The sequence below is a fragment of the Zingiber officinale genome, chromosome 9B (assembly GCF_018446385.1).
Source record: "Zingiber officinale cultivar Zhangliang chromosome 9B, Zo_v1.1, whole genome shotgun sequence".
Lineage (NCBI taxonomy): Eukaryota > Viridiplantae > Streptophyta > Magnoliopsida > Zingiberales > Zingiberaceae > Zingiber > Zingiber officinale.
The window spans coordinates 29,022,510-29,040,251 of record NC_056003.1 but is presented as its reverse complement, the minus strand read 5'-3'; the positions used below and the strand labels follow the sequence as shown (position 1 = coordinate 29,040,251).

Genomic DNA, 17,742 nt, shown 5'->3' with positions numbered 1-17,742 from the left:
CCTTGATTCAAACACTAACAACAGAAACATACTCAATTGCTAACTCATCCAACTGCACTGTGACTAAATCAAATAAGCCATCAGTAAATCTAACGAATAACCACTGATCATCAATTTGCATCCAGAGTCGAAGCCAAAATCTGGTCTGATGACATAAAAAACTGAGGATTTATTCATCATCGCCTGGAATGTAATACATACAAATTGGACAAGGTAGCCAACTATAAAACTCAACAATGATTGTAGAAATCAGCTCCATCATAAGAGAGATGAGAATCCTACAACACAATGAATTAATTTGAATAGTTGCTTACCTATTAACATTAGGTCTCACACAAGATTTGGATCTTGGAGCCCTCTGATCATTGTTTGAAATGACTGATCTGAAGTTCTTTAACAAAGAGGCCATCTGGTCCAAATTGACAATCAACCATGGAATCCAGAGGGGTCGTAGATCCTATATTGAATAACAATTCTCCCATTGTGGAGTTATACTAGTCAAAACTTGATGCAAGTTGTTGGCCCATCCCACCACCACCCACTAGCCCTTAAGTCCACTTCAACTTAATCGGATTCCGTAACTAGTTAATCTACAACACAATTGAATCATCGGTCAATTGTATGGAAAAGGAAACTTTTGCTCACTTGACTATCATTATTGCTGATCATGATAGTTGGAAGAACAAAGCTCAATTCCACGGTTTATTGCTCCTGTTTGGTCACTGAAAATGTCCCTTAAATCTTTGGATTTACTCGTCCTTACATTGCGTAGAGGAAGAAGGCAAAGGAGCAGTGTAACCACAAACATGGAACCTTCTTCTCTCTCAATATAGTCAGTCATACCTGGACAGAGGAATCAATTAAATCAAATTTAGGTGAAAATTAAATTTCAGATAAGTCCATGATTATTTTGCAATCAATTATCGAGTCAAATTTTTTTCATGTTTGAAAATTTAGTAGTTTCTCTATTACTGTGTTATTATTTATCTCTACGTTGGCTGCTTTTGCTTCTTAATTGTTCATTTGGCTTCTGGTTGTGCCTTGATGATTCTAAACAATTTTATAACAAACTGGTTGCATTATTTATCCAATCTGATCAGGCTTTTTTTTTTTTTTTTTTTTTTTTTTTTTCAATTTTGTAGCTTTTGGACAAGATAATAAGAAAACTTGATACAACCTTGAGTACCTTCACAAGGTTGGATAGTGAGTTTTCATACATGATCCGTCTTACAAAGACATGCAAGTCTTTTATGAGCATAAAAGATGTCCTTTCCAAAACTGATATTGGTGAGAAAGCTAAAGTTTCATGGGCTACGTTGCATTCTCTTCTTCACTCAGACAGGTCTGCTTACCGACACCATGGGGTACATCTGGCTTGTTGAATTGCTGCTTATAGAAATCAGTGAGAGTAGAAGCGGAAATATCTTTTCAAATGTTAAGAACCTTCAACAGCAAATTGCTGTTGCTTTTGGTCAAGATTCAGCTTATTCAGAAGTTCCGTTAGCAATTAGTATCTTCTGTGGGCTTTTGAAATCAAAGCACAATTTTGTCAGATGGGGCTTTCTTTTTGTTCTGGAAGAACTTCTCACACGTTGCAAATTATTACTTGGTGAAACTGAGCTGCAAGATACTAGTGCTGAAAGTAGTGCTTCCAATCATACTGAAACTTGTCTAAACAAAGCAAATGCAGTCATAGATATAATGAGTAGTGCCTTATCACTGGTGGTTCAGATAAACGAGACTGATCACATCAGCATTTTAAAGGTAGTACGAAATGTTTACAAATTTCTTTTACTGTTCTTTCAATGAGAGATTGATTTGGTACATGAGTCTGCCCAGAATTTTTTTTTAAGTAATTTTTCATTTTTGCTCTATTGTATCTCATAGAGACTTGTAAGGATAGACATCTACAATCATGTAATCTTGACCTTTTGCGTGAAGAGGTTCATTATTTATTGTAGCACTTCAGCCAGGTCATCAAGCAAGAATGCTTTAAGCACCACACATGGTCTTTGTGTCCAAATTGTTTTCTTTTTCTAAAGCCTTTTCAAGTTCTATCTCTATTTGACCATGCATGTCTTGACTTAAAACTTATTCTGACTTAGTTGTGGTTTCTGCAGATGTGTGATATGTTATTTGCTCAATTATGCCTTAGGCTTCACTCTGCCACACGTGCTCCTTTTGTTGATTTCAATGGTCTGAATCATCTGTTTGGTTGCACAACTCATACTCGTGAAAGTGGCTCAGAAACTCATGTTTCTTTTGAAGGACCAAGGCCTAAGCAATCACAAGATAAGCTTCCACAGACAGCTGTCTCTCTTAATGATCTTGATCAAGATAGCTTAATTTGTGAGACAACTTCTATGGCAGCATTGCTTCTTCGAGGGCATGCAATTGCTCCTATGCAGCTAGTAGCCCGTGTTCCTGCTTCCTTGTTCTATTGGCCGCTGATACAGCTTGCTGGGGCAGCAGCTGATGATGTTGCATTAGGTGTCGCCGTGGGCAGTAATGGAGGAGGGAACATACAAGGTGCTACATCAGACATAAGAGCTACCCTCCTCTTACTTTTAATTGGTAAATGTACTGCTGATCAGGGAGCACTTTTGGAGATAGAAGGAAAAGAATTTTTCAGGTACGCCATCACCTCAAATTCATCATGGATGCTACATAATTGTGTTGTTTTTTGTTTGATGATACAAGTTCAAACTTTTACAGAGGCCTGTTAGATGACATGGATTCACGAGTAGCATATTATTCTGCTGCTTTTCTCTTGAAGGTATAGCATACATTTGTCATTTACAACTCACCACCTATTCTATTTCATGCTATTAACAAATTCACAATCCAATCAGAGAATGATGACAGAAGAACCAGAAACCTATCAGCGCATGCTTCACAGTCTTATTTTCAAAGCACAACAGGTACACCTTCTGAGTTGATGGGTTGCAGCCTTGACATGAATCGTTTCCGTATAGTTCGAGTAATATCAACGTGTTGATTAATCAGTTTCTGCTTTTGTACTTGGTAGAGTAACAATGAAAAACTTCTAGAGAACCCTTACCTGCAAATACGTGGTATCCAGCTGCTGTCAAATGACCTTGGCACCCTCTTGTGACATCTAACGGTATGTTCCACTGTCAAGTGGAATCCATACCAAGTTCATTTTTCATGTTGCTAGAAGATGCAACTGACAGACAATCTGAATCAAAGTTTCTTCTGTCTAGTAAAGGTGACTGTTTCTTAATGACAGGCAGGGAATTTCTTGGCTGCATATCCTCTTAGTTTTGTCAGTGCATGATGCTTATTCTTCCTCTTCGCCTTATTATTAAAGATTTGGTTACCTCGCAGGTCTTTCGTGACAATGTATAGTAGCACTTCAAGATAAATGATGTGTACAGAAATTTAGCTCATCCTCCAATTGATCTTCGATTATTTATGCCATCAAGCCAGATAAAAGACAACCTTTTCAAAGTTTAGGTGTTCAACTCCGTGTGAATCACTCTCGAAGCACATTCTATGCTGATTCTCGCAGAAGCATTGCTGTTGATATACTTAGAAGCGTAATTGTTTTGATTGCAGACAATCTCTTTGAAATTTCAAGTACCGAGGTTTATGCAGTTTTTTAGAGGCATCCTCGGTTAGTAATTATTGCTCTGAAGCTGTCTAATAACCAGGTGTTTCTTTTTTGTTTCATATCGGAACTTCGAACTTATGGTCGTCAGTATCCAAACTCCATCAGTCAACTTCCATTCTTGAGCCCAATTTGTATATATCATCCATGTAATGCAATTTTGTTTATAGTCTTGTTATCATCAGATGATTTTGTTGTGAAATACAATTATTTTTGTTTTCGCCGATTCTGTTTTAAGTGTATTCATGCCACTTCTTAAAGGCTTCCATCTAGCTAAAGGGATGATAATTTCATCCAAGTTTAATTCGGGATCTGATATTAGACTTGAATGGAGGAGAGTATGGAGGGATTTTTTTTTAGGTCCGATTAAATATTTGAATAAGATAAAGGTAATTGGGTATGGAGGAGGGTTTAATAAAATTCTATTCATAACTGATTATATATATATATATATATATATATATATAGAGAGAGAGAGAAATGTTCTCCTCGGTGCATTTCTTACGATTTTGGTGCGGTTACCTTCCTGATCGGTCTGGTGACCGATCAGGGAACCTCCTGATCGGTCTGTAGATCGATCAGGAGGTTCCCTGACCGATCAGGAGGTTCCCTGATCGGTCCAGAGACCGATCAGGAAGACAACCGCACCAAAACCGCACGAAATGCACCGCAGGCTAGCATTCTCGTATATATATAGGCTAGCATTCTCATATATATATATATATATATATATATAGTGTAATGACCATCCTTCTTACTATTCTCTAAAGGTGTTCGTTACGTAACTATTATAGATTTTTACTTAACTAATATAATAATCTGTACTTATTTTTTTTCCAGAAAATTTAAAATTTTGGCAGAGTATATGCAGCTCAACATGACTAAAATACAATACAATACTCTAAAAATGAACATGCACATATATTTCATAATAACAGAAACATATAAAAATATATCTCCATGCAAACACCAAAGGTACATACTTACTAAACTAAGTTCATCTTAGCATGCAATCTAAAACAAACATAATCTCAAATAACATGGAACTTAAAGTACAATCTCCAAAAGTTTCTTAATCACTAAAACACGGAAACATAATAACGCCCAAGTCTCTTCCATAGTCCAAGCATCACACATATCATCAAACACCTCCTTGTCGCCTTCCTTTGCTATAGCTTTTCCTTTCCTTTATCTGCAGTAAGAGGAAATGCAAACTATAAGCAAAATTTCTTAGTAAGTGCTATCTAACTCACAAAAACTTGAGTATGCATGTAAGCTGAAAGAAATCTGGAAACTGAAGGCTCAAAAGAAGATACTACTCATGCTCATCTAATAGCAAAAGAAACATACTGAAATGCTAAACATGTAAGGTAAATCTAAACAATCATGCTAGCATAAAGAACTACACTTGCTGAATTTTAAACACTTTCTGAATCTTATTTCACTTGTTTAAAAACTTATACTTTAATACTTTAAAATAATAATCAACTTCTCTTGGGCCCAGGCGTAGTACCAAAGCGCGCTCCCTAATAGAGACTGTGGTAGCTAGTCACAAGTCCTACGAGGGTAAAGACCTTGGTCTTACTAGGGCTAAGACCTTGGAATTGGTCACCTGGATTTGTTTAACGACAACCTTGGAAGTCGGGTACTAGCCTCTTCAAAGTAAAATATCTTAATTACTTCTTTAAATGTCTTGACATTTTAACAAGTACCTTGTATGCTAAAATCCCTAAAGTCTTGACTTTGGGATCTACTTAAGGCCTTGGCCTTTTTCTTTCTTTTCTTTATCTTTCTTATACTTGTTAATACCTCTAATAAAAGGATGTCTCATACCAAAACTGCACTAAAATGCTTATTAACATTGCACTGAAATGCTTAACAGAATTGCATGAAAATACTTAATAAAACTGTATTGAAATGCTTAACAGAATTACATGAAAATACTTAATAAAACTGTACTGAAATGCTCAATAAAACTACATACTATGCTAATCAAAATTCTGCATATTTAGCTAACAGAAATATGCATACTGTGCTAACAAAACTGCACTATAAGCTTAACGATGTTTGTTAACAACAAAGGAAATACACATGCTTAACTGATAGCACATGAGAAACTACTCATGTTCACAAACAGCAAAGCAAAGAGGAACTGCTCATGCTCGCAAACAGCAGAAAGGGGAATTAAACATCAAAGGAAATAAGGAAAAATTTGCTCGTGCAGATTCATAGCATATGAAGGTCTAAACAGCAGAGAAAAAGAACTACTCGTGCACTGCTATAAAAATATGAAAACTGTACAACAAAACTAACAGTAAGCTCCTCTATTCATGCCCCTTTTTTGGCACAAATCAAGCTAAAACCTGCTGCTACACAAGCGAAAAATCTGCACTACTACAAAATCTATTCACTCCCTTTCATGCACGTATATAACAAAAGAAATCCGGACTGGAACAAGCTCCAAGAGGGGTTGTTCTAAGCTCCAATAGAGCTGTTCGTGCTTGCTGCAAACACAAGGAAATCTAAGTTTGATATGTTAACTTCAAGGGCTGTTCTTTTTAGGTTTAACAGAAAACCTATAGCAGAAATGCTATAATCCATACGGTAAGATCAAACCACATGTATAAGGAACTATTAGCGGAAGACAACTACATATCAAACCTAATATCAAACCTAAACAATTCCCCTCTTGTATCCTTAATGAAACTCACAACAGAGACTTTTAAAAACCATTCATCTACACGGCATACTAAAAAAAAATACAAGGAAACACCAAATCAAGTTCGGAACTACTCTTACCGCAGGTGAGTAGCAACTTACCTTGCTTCTTGGACTCACAGCTGAACTAGGAGGGCTTCTAGGGTTCGGATAACTCGAGTTTTCCGACCTCTTCTTGCGCCTACGTGTTCTCCTTGCCGAGAGGATTGTGAGGATGAAGAAATCTCTCGGAAAACCCCCTCGACCGACCGCCGGAGTGAAGCCCTAGCCTCCTTTGTGTTTCCGCCCGAGCAAAGAACGGCGTCGCGCACGCGAGAGGAAGAAGGGGAAAAAAGTTTAGGTCATGGTCAAATTTCCTAAGTTCCTCTCTTTATAACTAGGTATTCTATTAACTATCTACCACTTAAATATATTTCGTTACCTATCTGATCAGCATCGTCCGCTTGGACACTTGGTCAGCTGGATTCGCTTAAGACTTGGTTCAGCCGAAGGTTGCGGGTTCGAATCTCGGCTTGGACTTTATTTTTGTCGAAACTTCTTTCGTTTAGTAAAAATACCAAACGACCTCCAAAAATTACATAAAAATACTCAAAATTTTTTTAAAAATCTCTAGAATATTTCTATAGTATTTCTAAATATTTTTAAATACTATTAAGACTCGAAATGAGGAAATTTGGGTTGTTACATATAGTTAGACATCTAATATGTTATTTTACATATCTTAGAAATTGATCCCAAAATTTATTGGAGTAACTATCCATATGATTACCATGTCAATCCGTGAGGCTCTCTCTGTATATATATATAAGGATGTTACTGTTGGTGCGGTTAGCACTAACGGTCTAACCCAGGTTTTGATGAATGACAAAATAGGTTAAGTTAATTTTGTTATTGATCTAACACTCTGACTGAGTGTGCAGGAGAAGTCCAGACAGGTCGACGGACTGACCGGATGTCTGGCACGAAGCCTAGCTAGGTCGACGGGCCGACCGGATTGCTACCACGAAGTCCAAACATGTCGACGGGCTGACTGGATGTTTGGCACGAAGTCCAGCTAGGTCGACGGGCTGACCGGATAGCTGACACAAAGTCCAGACGGGTTGAAGGGATGACCGGACGTCTGACAGGTAAGTGGAGGTAAGTCACTAGAGGGGAGTGACTGTGAGGACGCGTTCCCGGGAAGGGAACTTAGGCGCCGATCTGACTTAGAACCATCTCGGAACTCTAAGTCGAGATCTTGACTAGATTCCGGTCTCGGAGAGACGGAATCTAATTACTATTTTTCTTATCTATAAAACTATGCTAACAATCTGTGTTGCAGGGTATAATTACCTCGGACTAAAGTTTTTCTTGCAAGAAGGAGTCTGCTGGAAAACTTGGGTCCGAGCGCCCGGGAGGTACCCAGGTGCCCGGAGGTCCGGGCGCCCGGGAGGTACTCGGGCGCCTGGAGGCAAATTTTATCATCTTCGCGTCCTCGTCACATGGAGCCTCTTGGTTGGGTCGGCTACGTCATGGTCGAGGCGCCCTGAAGGTTCCAGGCGCCCCGAGCCTCTTATATAAGGAGGGTCAAAGGCGGAGCTCCAACAACAACAAAAGATTCGATCTCTGGTGCTCCTGTGACGCTGCTGACAACACTCTACTTTTTAGTCGTACTTTTCTTGTCAGTATTGCTTATTTTCATTAGCTTTCTTGTACTTTAAATTGTAAACAAATACTTCGAATTGCTAGTGAATTGCCCATCGAAAGCACCCTCGTGTGTGGACCTTGGAGTAGGAGTCGACACAGGCTCCGAACCAAGTAAAAGGTTCTCGTGTTAGCATTGTTTCATTTTCATACTTTCCACTGCGTACTCTTTTGAAAAAGTTTTAATTCGATATTCACCCCCCCCTTCTATCGATTTTTCACGATCCAACAAGTGGTATCAGAATAGGTACCGCTCTGAATTGGTGCAACCACCAATCAGACAAAGGGGGTATTTTTTTAGGAAATTAGACATCGTTTGTCTTTAAAATAAAATCTTACGCCTTTCGTTTTTTCCCTCCAAAACTGTTTTTGAAAAATACATCGTCATCTTTTCACCATTGTTTAGTATTGACAAAATATTATATTTTCAAAAATTTGAAATAATATATTTTTTTAATATTTTAATAATATTTTTTTTTTTTCAAAAATAGTGAAATACTATATTTTTTTCTCCAACACTGTTAATCCAAGACCAAGTCTTGGGACTTTTTTCGTTGTTTCCTTGTGTGCAAGACCAATGTCTCTTCAAGAAGGACGGAATCCCCACGAACCACCACCATACGATCAAGATTTCAACTACTGGAGGCGGTTAATGGAATGCTTCTTAGAAAACTTAGATTTCGATAATGTGCTAATATTGAGAAAACCTTCTCAGGACTCGGAACTGAACAAAAATGTAAGTAAAATTATTTGTAATGTTTTACCTAATAATGTTTTATGTAGACTAAAAAAGTACAAGAATGCATATAAGCTTTGGACTCAGTTGATCAAACTTCACGAGGAGCCGTTGGAGTTAGACGATCAAGTCGAAATCGAATCCAAACTTGAGTCAGATCCAACAAAAAAGCCTACTGAATTAGGGGTTGTGCTCAAGGTTTGTAATTACCAAAATACCCCTGCTAATAGTAGTTTAAAGAATATGTATGTTAATTTGGATATTTCTGAAAATATCTGTGCAAATAGTGTAGCTGACAATACTTGTAAAAATACCCCTATGATATTTTCTGATAAAACAAATCTAATTAATTTAGAAAATTCAGAAAATCTGAAAATAATTAATAACCCTAAAAATCTAAATTTAAACCTAAACAAATCTGAAAATTCAAATAACAATGATGATAAGGTCAATATTGATCTGGATAAAATTAATAAATTATTTAATAATCTAGACAATATCAATCTGAAAAATCCTATCTAAATCCAAGATAATTTAATTAACAAAAAATTAAGTTTTAAAGATAAGACTTATCTAATGAATTCAACTAATCATATCAACTTAAAAGACAAAGAAAATATAAGGATAAAATCAAAGCTAAATTTAACCGACTTAAAACTAAATGTTAAAGATAACATATTAAACAAAGATAATCTAGAAATTTCAAAATTAACAATTAATAAATGGATAAAAGATAAACCTTTAAGGAAATATAAATCAAATAATTTAATTAATTCAAATTAAAAAATTAATAAAAATTTAAACATTAACAATAATCTATTAAACAAAGATAATTCAATTAACTTAATAAAATTAAAATTGAAAGAAAATTTAAATATTAAATATACTCGTTTAAAGAAAGATAATTTGACTAATTTAATTAATTCAAAATTAAAAACTTAAATTTAAATTACAAATTAAACATCAAATCTTAACTGAAACTAACTTCAATCATACGAAAATCTTAAAAGGAAAGCCAATAATTCAGGGGGAGGCTCCAGAATAGCTGACACCTCCAAAACTAACCTACCCGACAGGGTAATCCAAATAAACCTACCCGGCAGGGTAATTAGGACTAGTTAAAAAGTAACCGAGTTTAACTTGACCCACGGTACTGGTGAAGTTTTGGATGATAGTACGTTACGGAAGCTTAGTCTATGCATGTCTAAGAAGATATGACTTCGACCTGGTACATTTGGCTAAGTGGAACTAGCCGAAGTTATCCCTTACAGATCTTAACTAGTTAGACCAAGGTTTGTACTAAGTTCCATGGATAGGACTATTTGGAAAACCTCGAAGACATGATTACTCTAATAATGTCCAAGTGACTCACCATAGCCCAGAAGTTTATCCGAAAATGCCTATTTGTTGAGCTCAAAGTTAAACCTGAATCTAACAAAAAGTTAAACCAAAACTAATAATTGAATCAAATTCATCTCACAAAATCATAGGATTCCCTGATTGATAATTTAGATCGGTTGCGATAATTAAAGGATCAAATTAAAAATCAAATCAAATTAAATTAAATTTTGAATTAAAATTAAATTTATTTTTTAATTAAACTTATATCTTTTTTTATCATAAAATATTAACTTTAAAAATTAATGTAAAAAAAATCTATTAAAAAATCCTTTTAAAAATTATTTTAAAAACCTTTAATAATCATTTTAAAAATCTTTTCAAAACTATTAAAAATTATTTAAAAATCATTTTAAAAATCCTTTAAAACTTCTTTTAAAAATTATTTAAAAAATCATTTTAAAAAAATCTTTTAAAACTTCTTTTAAAATTTTTTTAAAAATCATTTATAAAATCGGTTAAAAATTATTTAAAAAATTATTTTAAAATTTTTTTAAAAATTATTTTAAAAATTATTCAAAAATCATTTTAAAAAATATTTTAAAACTTATTTTAAAAATATTTTAAAAATCATTTTAATTTTTTTTTATAAAATCTGTTAAAAATCATTTAAAAAACTCTTTTATAAAATATGTTAAAAATTATTTTAAAAATCTTTTAAAAAATCCTTTTAAAAATTATTTTAAAAACTTTAAAAAATTGTTTTAAAAATTGTTTTAAAAATTATTTTAAAAATTATTTTAAAAACTATTTAAAAATCATTTTAAAAATATTTTAAAATATTCTTTTATTTTTTTTTAAATATCATTTTAAAAATCTTTTAAAAAATCCTTTTAAAATATATTTTAAAAGATTTTAAAAATCATTTTAAAAAATCTTTTAAAACTTCTTTTAAAAATTATTTTAAAATAAATTTAAAAATCCCTTAAAACTTATTTTAAAAATTATTTAAAAAATAATTTTAAAAATTCTTTTAAAAATTATTCAAAAATCATTTTAAAAATATTTTAATTTTTTTTTAAAATTATTTAAAAATCACTTTAAAAAATATTTTAAAACTTCTTTTAAAAATTATTTAAAATCATTTTAAAAATCTTTTAAAACTTCTTTTAAAAATTGTTTAAAAATCATTTTAAAAATCTTTTAAAATTTATTTAAAAATCATTTTAAAAATATTTTAAAAAACATTTTAAAAATCTTTTAAAAATCAATTTAAAAATCATTTTAAAAATCCTTTAAAACTTCTTTTAAAAATTATTTAAAAAATCATTTTAAAAAATCTTTTAATACTTCTTTTAAAAAAATTTTAGAAATCATTTTCAAAAATATTTTATAAAATCTGTTAAAAATTATTTAAAAATCATTTTAAAATTCTTTTTGAAAACTTTTAAAAATCATTTTAAAAATTATTTGAAAATCTTTTAAAAAATCATTTTAAAAATTCTTTTAAAAACTTTTCAAAATCATTTTAAATATTCTTTTAAAAATCATTGAAAAATTATTTTAAAAATTATTTTAAAAATCATTTAAAAAAATCCTTTTAAAAATTATTTTTAAAATTTTAAAATAATCATTTTAAAAATTCTTTTAAAACTTTTCAAAATCATTTTAAAATTTCTTTTAAAAATAATTTTAAAAATCCTCTTAGAAATTCTTTTAAATATCATTTAAAAAAATTCTTTTAAAACTTTTCAAAATCATTTTAAAAAAATTATTTTTTTTTAAAAAAGAAACTTTTAAAAATAATTTAGAAAATTCTTTGAAAAGATTATTTTAAAAAAAAAATTAAAATAATTTTAAAAATTCTTTTAAAAAGTTTTAAAAATCATTTTCAAAATTCTTTTAAAAATTATTTTAAACTTTTTAAAATCATTTTAAAATTTCTTTTAAAAATTAATTTAAAATTTTTTTAAAATTATTTTTAAATATTCTTTTGAAAATAATTTTAAAAGTTTAAAAACTACTTTAAAAAATTTTTCTTTTAAAAAATCATTTATAAAAAAAAACTTCAGAAATCTTGTTATTTTAAAAAAAAACTATGACATTTAAGTTAAGTAAAAAAAAAGTTTAAAATTAAATTTAAAATATAAGTTAAAACTTAACATTAAAATTTTAAAGTTAGTTTAAGTTTAAGACTTAAAATTTAAACTCAAGTTAAAATTTACAATTAAAATTAAACTTAAATCGTCTTCAAAAATTATATGAAAAATCCTTTTTAACTTAAAAAAAAAAATATTTTTAACTTAAATTATTTTTTTAAAAAAATTAATTTTAAAAAAAAAACATTTCAAGTAAACTTAAAGTTAAATAAAATAAAATTAAATAATTAAATTCAAATTACATTAAAATATGTTAACTAAACCTTAATTTAACTTAATAAATCTTGATTTTAACATTAATCAAAATCTTAATTTCACTATAATTAAATCATAATTTATCATTATTAATGATTGATTCAAATTGAACCTTAACTATGTTTAAGAACTTTAATAAATTTAACTTCGAATTAATGCTAACTTTAAACTAAATTAATCCTACTTAAAAGGAAGTAAATGAATAGTTAAAATTATAAGTAGCACTTTCATTAAATCAATTCAATCAATTAATATGAAATTTAAATTATTTGAATCAAGTAAAATTTAATCGATAAATTATTGATAATGATTAATTGTTATTGAATTAATAAAATCCTATCTTATTTAACTTTAAACTGAAGTTAAGCACCTGAATCTAAAATTAATTATTGATTAATTAAACTCAAATAAACAATTATACCAAGGATACAGAGATAATTATGTAAATGTTACAAAATCCCCTAGAACACTTAGGTAGAAAAATATGTTAGAGCTTTGAAATTAAACACACCCAAACCTTAGCATTATATTAAGGGGGAGTAATAAAATAAGGAGGATTAATAAATTAAGGGAGAGTATTAAATTAAAAGAGTATCAAATTCAGGGGAGGTGTATTTTTTAATTATCTCCTTAAGTATTATTTTTTTAAATTTTCTCTTTAAAATCTCTTTAAAAATTCTACCTCAATTTATTAAAAAAAAATTACTTTGAAAATATTATATTAAATATTCTTAGCAAATATTTTCACATCTATTTTTTATTAAAAGTATTTTTGAAATTTGGTTTTGGAAAATATTCTTTTAAAAATGTTTTGGAAATGTGTCTATGAAACATAACCTTTGAAAAACTAAGTTTTATGTTAATTTTTTTTTTAACTTGGATTTGAAAATTATATGTTATAAACTTGGTTTGAAAACTTGGATTTGAAAATTATATGTTATAAACTTGGTTTGAAAACTGGTTTTGAAAATCGAATGTTACAAACCCAGTTTGAAATTACAATTTTTCAAACTTAATGTTGAAAATTAACTTAAGAAAATAAAAACTTAATTTTGTAAATTAGATTTCACAAACTTAACTTTGAAGAATTAGATTTTGAACATTAAATCTGACCTATTTTTTTAAAATCTTACTTTTATAAAATTACTTTTATAAAACTCATGATTGAAAAATGTTTCAAGTTCAAGTTTATTTTGAAAATTTTGGAACATATAAACTTATGTTTGGAAGTTTGGATTTTTTTTTTTGGTTAACTTTAAACTTATACTTGAAAAATTAGCTTTTATAAATTTATGGTTGTTTAAATTATCTGTTGAAAATCTACAAACCTATTACTAAATTATTTTTCTAAAATTAGTTATTTTTGATAACTTAGCTATTTTGAAAATTTTAACAGATACTCTTTAATAGCAAAATCTTTAATTATTTTAACTCCCCCAAGTCAATCTGACTTGTTTTTTATAATTGTCCATATTCTTTATTGCAATTTTTCGATATTTATAATATGTTTGTGTTTGATGAATGCCAAAGGGGGAGGGTTAGGTGGTTAAGTTAGCTAAAACAAAATTGAAAATAAAAACTAACTTAAAAACCAGTTAATGCTTGTTTTACTTGCATTTTACACTAACTTAACCAAGTTGTCATTCCATCAAAAAGGGGGAGATTGTTGGTGCAGTTAGCACTAACGGTCGAACCTAGGTTTTGATGAATGACAAAATAGGTTAAGTTAGTTTTGCTGTTGATCTAACACTCTGACCGAGTGTGCAGGAGAAGTCCAGACAGGTCGACGGGCTGACGGATGTCTGACATGAAGCCCAGCTAGGTCGACGGGCCCACCGGATAGCTGGCACGAAGTCCAAACGGGTCGATGGGCTGACCGGACGTTTGGCATGAAGTCCAGCTAGGTCGACGGGCTGACCGAATAGCTGACACGAAGTTCAGACGAGTCGAAGGGCTGACCGGACGTTTGGCAGGTAAGTGGAGGTAAGTCACTGGAGGGGAGTGACTATGAGGACGCATTTCCGGGAAGGGAACTTAGGCGCCGATCCGACTTAGAACCATCTCGGAACTCTAAGTCGAGATCTTGACTAGATTCCGGTCTCGGAGAGATGGAATCTAATTACTATTTTTCTTATCTATAAAACTATGCTAACAATCTGTGTTGCAGGGTATAATTGTCTCGGACTAAAGTTTTTCTTGCAGGAAGGAGTCTGCTGGAAAACTTGGGTCCGGGCGCCCGGAGGTAAATTTTATCGTCTTCGTGTCGTCGCCACATGGAGCCTCCTGGTTGGGTCGGCTACGTCGTGATCGAGGCGCCCTGAAGGTTTCAGGCGCCCCGAGCCTCCTATATAAGGAGGGTCAAAGGCGGAGCTCCAACAACAACAAAAGATTCGATCTCTGGTGCTCCTGCGACGCTACTGATAACGCTCTACTTTTTAGTCATACTTTTCTTGTCAGTATTGCTTATTTTCATTAGCTTTCTTATACTTTAAATTGTAAACAAATACTTCGAATTGCTAGTGAATTGCCCATCGAAAGCACTCTCGTGTGCGGGCCTTGGAGTAGGAGTCGACACTGGCTCCGAACCAAGTAAAAGGTTCTCGCGTTAGCATTGTTTCATTTTCATACTTTCCGCTGCATACTCTTTTGAAAAAGTTTTAATTCGATATTCACCCCTCCCCTCTATCGATTCTTCACGATCCAACAGTTACGTCTCACATTCCGTGAGTACCTAATATAATTATTTTAAAGATTTCATACTATACGTTAACCCCTACCTAAAGTTTAAATCCTAATTGTCTAAACCTAAGTTTGAAAAAATGTTGCACTGCTGCACGATGCGGAGGATAACATCAACTATATATTAAAGATTTTTTTTTTTCCAAAAAGCACTCACTATTTTTTTGTTGATGGTTAATCTGTTTTTATTGAATATGATTAAATTAAGAGTAGATATTTTTTTAATTATAAATTTTTTAGATAGGATGTTAATTCTAATATTTTTTTTTAATGATGGTACATGGATAGAATAAAAAAAATTATTAGTAAAGATGATATCCAATCCTCTTATGGGTATGAGTATGGGGATAGAAATTTGATCCTGATGGGTATGAGTGTGTAGCCAGGAGTTGAAAATGAACTTAAATTCAAAAATTTTAACCTTAGCCCTTGATTCTAGTTGAAACAACGATTCATCAATCCTTAAAGCGTATCTATCACTTAAAGTCGAATCATTTGTGATCTTATTTCTTCATAATATTTAACATTCCTACATATAAGAGCTCCATTTCGATTTAAATAATCATCCTAACTATTAATCTAATAAAATAAAATTTATATTTTACAATTTTCTTTCAATTAATAAAATATGAAAGAAGAAAGGAACAACTTACTCCTTTTATTGTAAAGGATTGTTCATTGGAAAAAATAAAAAGAAGATCATTGCTTTTGAGAAAAAAAAATAAAAGAGAAGACAGGGAGGAAGAAATAAAAAAAAAGACGAGCTTTACCTTTTTCGTTAGCAACTTCGACTAGCTTTGGTGAGCTCGGCAACAACACAAAGAGAGCAAAACAAGATAAAACAAGGCTATTCTTACAATGCCAACAAAACCCTAGAAAATACGAGAAGAGAAAAAAGATATGAGGGCTGAGAGCTGCTCTTGTTATTGAAAGAGGGTAACAACTGATGCTGCGTTTCTTGCTTGTTGGAGAAGAGAAAGGAGAAGAAAAAAAAAGCTCTTGTGCTTGAGAAGAGAAGGAAAAAAATGTAGGTTTACTGTCGTTAGAAAAGAGAAAGAGAAGAAGAAATGGGGAAGAAGAGGAAGAGAAAAATAAAAAAGAGGGATGAGTGAAGGCATAGTGGCGGCTTATGGCATAACAGCGGTTGCAATATGTATAGGGAGGAAAAAAATGAAAGAGAAAGTTTCTTTAAAAACACTAATTCATTTTAAACTGATCAAACTTGTTTAAACCTTAAACCCAAATCAATCTTGATTTGAACCAACATAATCATTATCTTCGTGTCTAACCGTTGGAATTGTTAGTGCACTCAACATTAATAATCAAACCCAAGTTTTAATATACGACAAAAGGTTAAAGTTAGATTTTATGTAATCTAATTTGTTTACCAAGTGTGCAAGCTAAAAGACTTGATAGGTCTAGAGGGTCAAACACTAGGCTAAAATCTAGTTTGTTGGACCCCGTGGTTGTTTTGATGTGATCAACCAAGTTAGTTAGGTCATGTTTGTTTTTGATCCCTGTGTCCAAGTGTGCAGGAGTTTAGGAGCGCAGGAAGTCGAGCAGAAGATGCAGCTATCGAGAAGGACGACACGGGAAGGGAGCCGACGAGCTCGGTGCGTCCGAATGATGAGAGAGCTGCGGAAGAGTACATCGATGGGCGAGAAGAACGTGTGCGACGTTCGAGGGACGTAAAGCCGGGAAGGAAGATTGCTCGAGGAGAAGGCCGGGAATTGGGTTTGGGTGAGCCTTATTCTGGTTGGCCGCAATCACCCAAGCGAGCAAAACCAGAACAAGTCAACCGGGAAGTTGACTTTGTAAAATACCGGAAAATAGGCGAATCTTAATAAAGGAATTTTTCAGAATTTTTGGAGATTTTTCGGGAATTTTTCGGAGCTCGTACGGACGAGTTGACGGGGATAAAAATGGGGTCCGGAAAAGCCTGTTTAGGCTACCCGATTTAAGCGAGGAAAAGATTATATTTATATATATCCTTCCCGCATTTTTTTTCATTTTCTTTATTTCTTTCATTTTCTTTTGTCGCCGAACCCGAGCCATTTCCCGCATCTCTTCCCTATTTCCCCGACGCCGCCGCACCCTCTCGAGCCCTAACCGACGCCGCACGGTTTCGCCGCCGCACACGATCCGCCGGCCGCCGTTGAGCCCTGCCGAAGCCGCTGTGCCCTCTTGCGCCGCTGCCCTCTCTGGATCGAAGCAACGCCGGCCCCGCGACTCCCTCTTTTCTTCTTCCCGATACCTCGCCGGCCACTAGGTTTAACCTAGCGCCATCGCCCCTCTCCGATTCTCTGTGCCGGCGACCGAGCCTCCCTTCCTCCCCACGGCAGAGCACCATTTCTTCCTTTATTGTGCCGTGTCTGGTTTAAATTTGGCCGAGCCTTCCCTCTGTGCCCTAGCATCTCCGCCGACGCCGAGCAGTGCCGACCTTCTCTCCACTGCCTTCATCCCGAATTTCCCCAGCCGATTCC

The 17,742-nt window shown here is 32.8% G+C and overlaps 1 pseudogene; it reads left to right on the top strand.

The window, feature by feature from the left end:
• Positions 1-3,852, top strand: part of LOC122023801 — a 53,044-nt pseudogene extending 49,192 nt beyond the window's left edge.
• Positions 3,853-17,742: the final 13,890 nt, after the last annotated feature.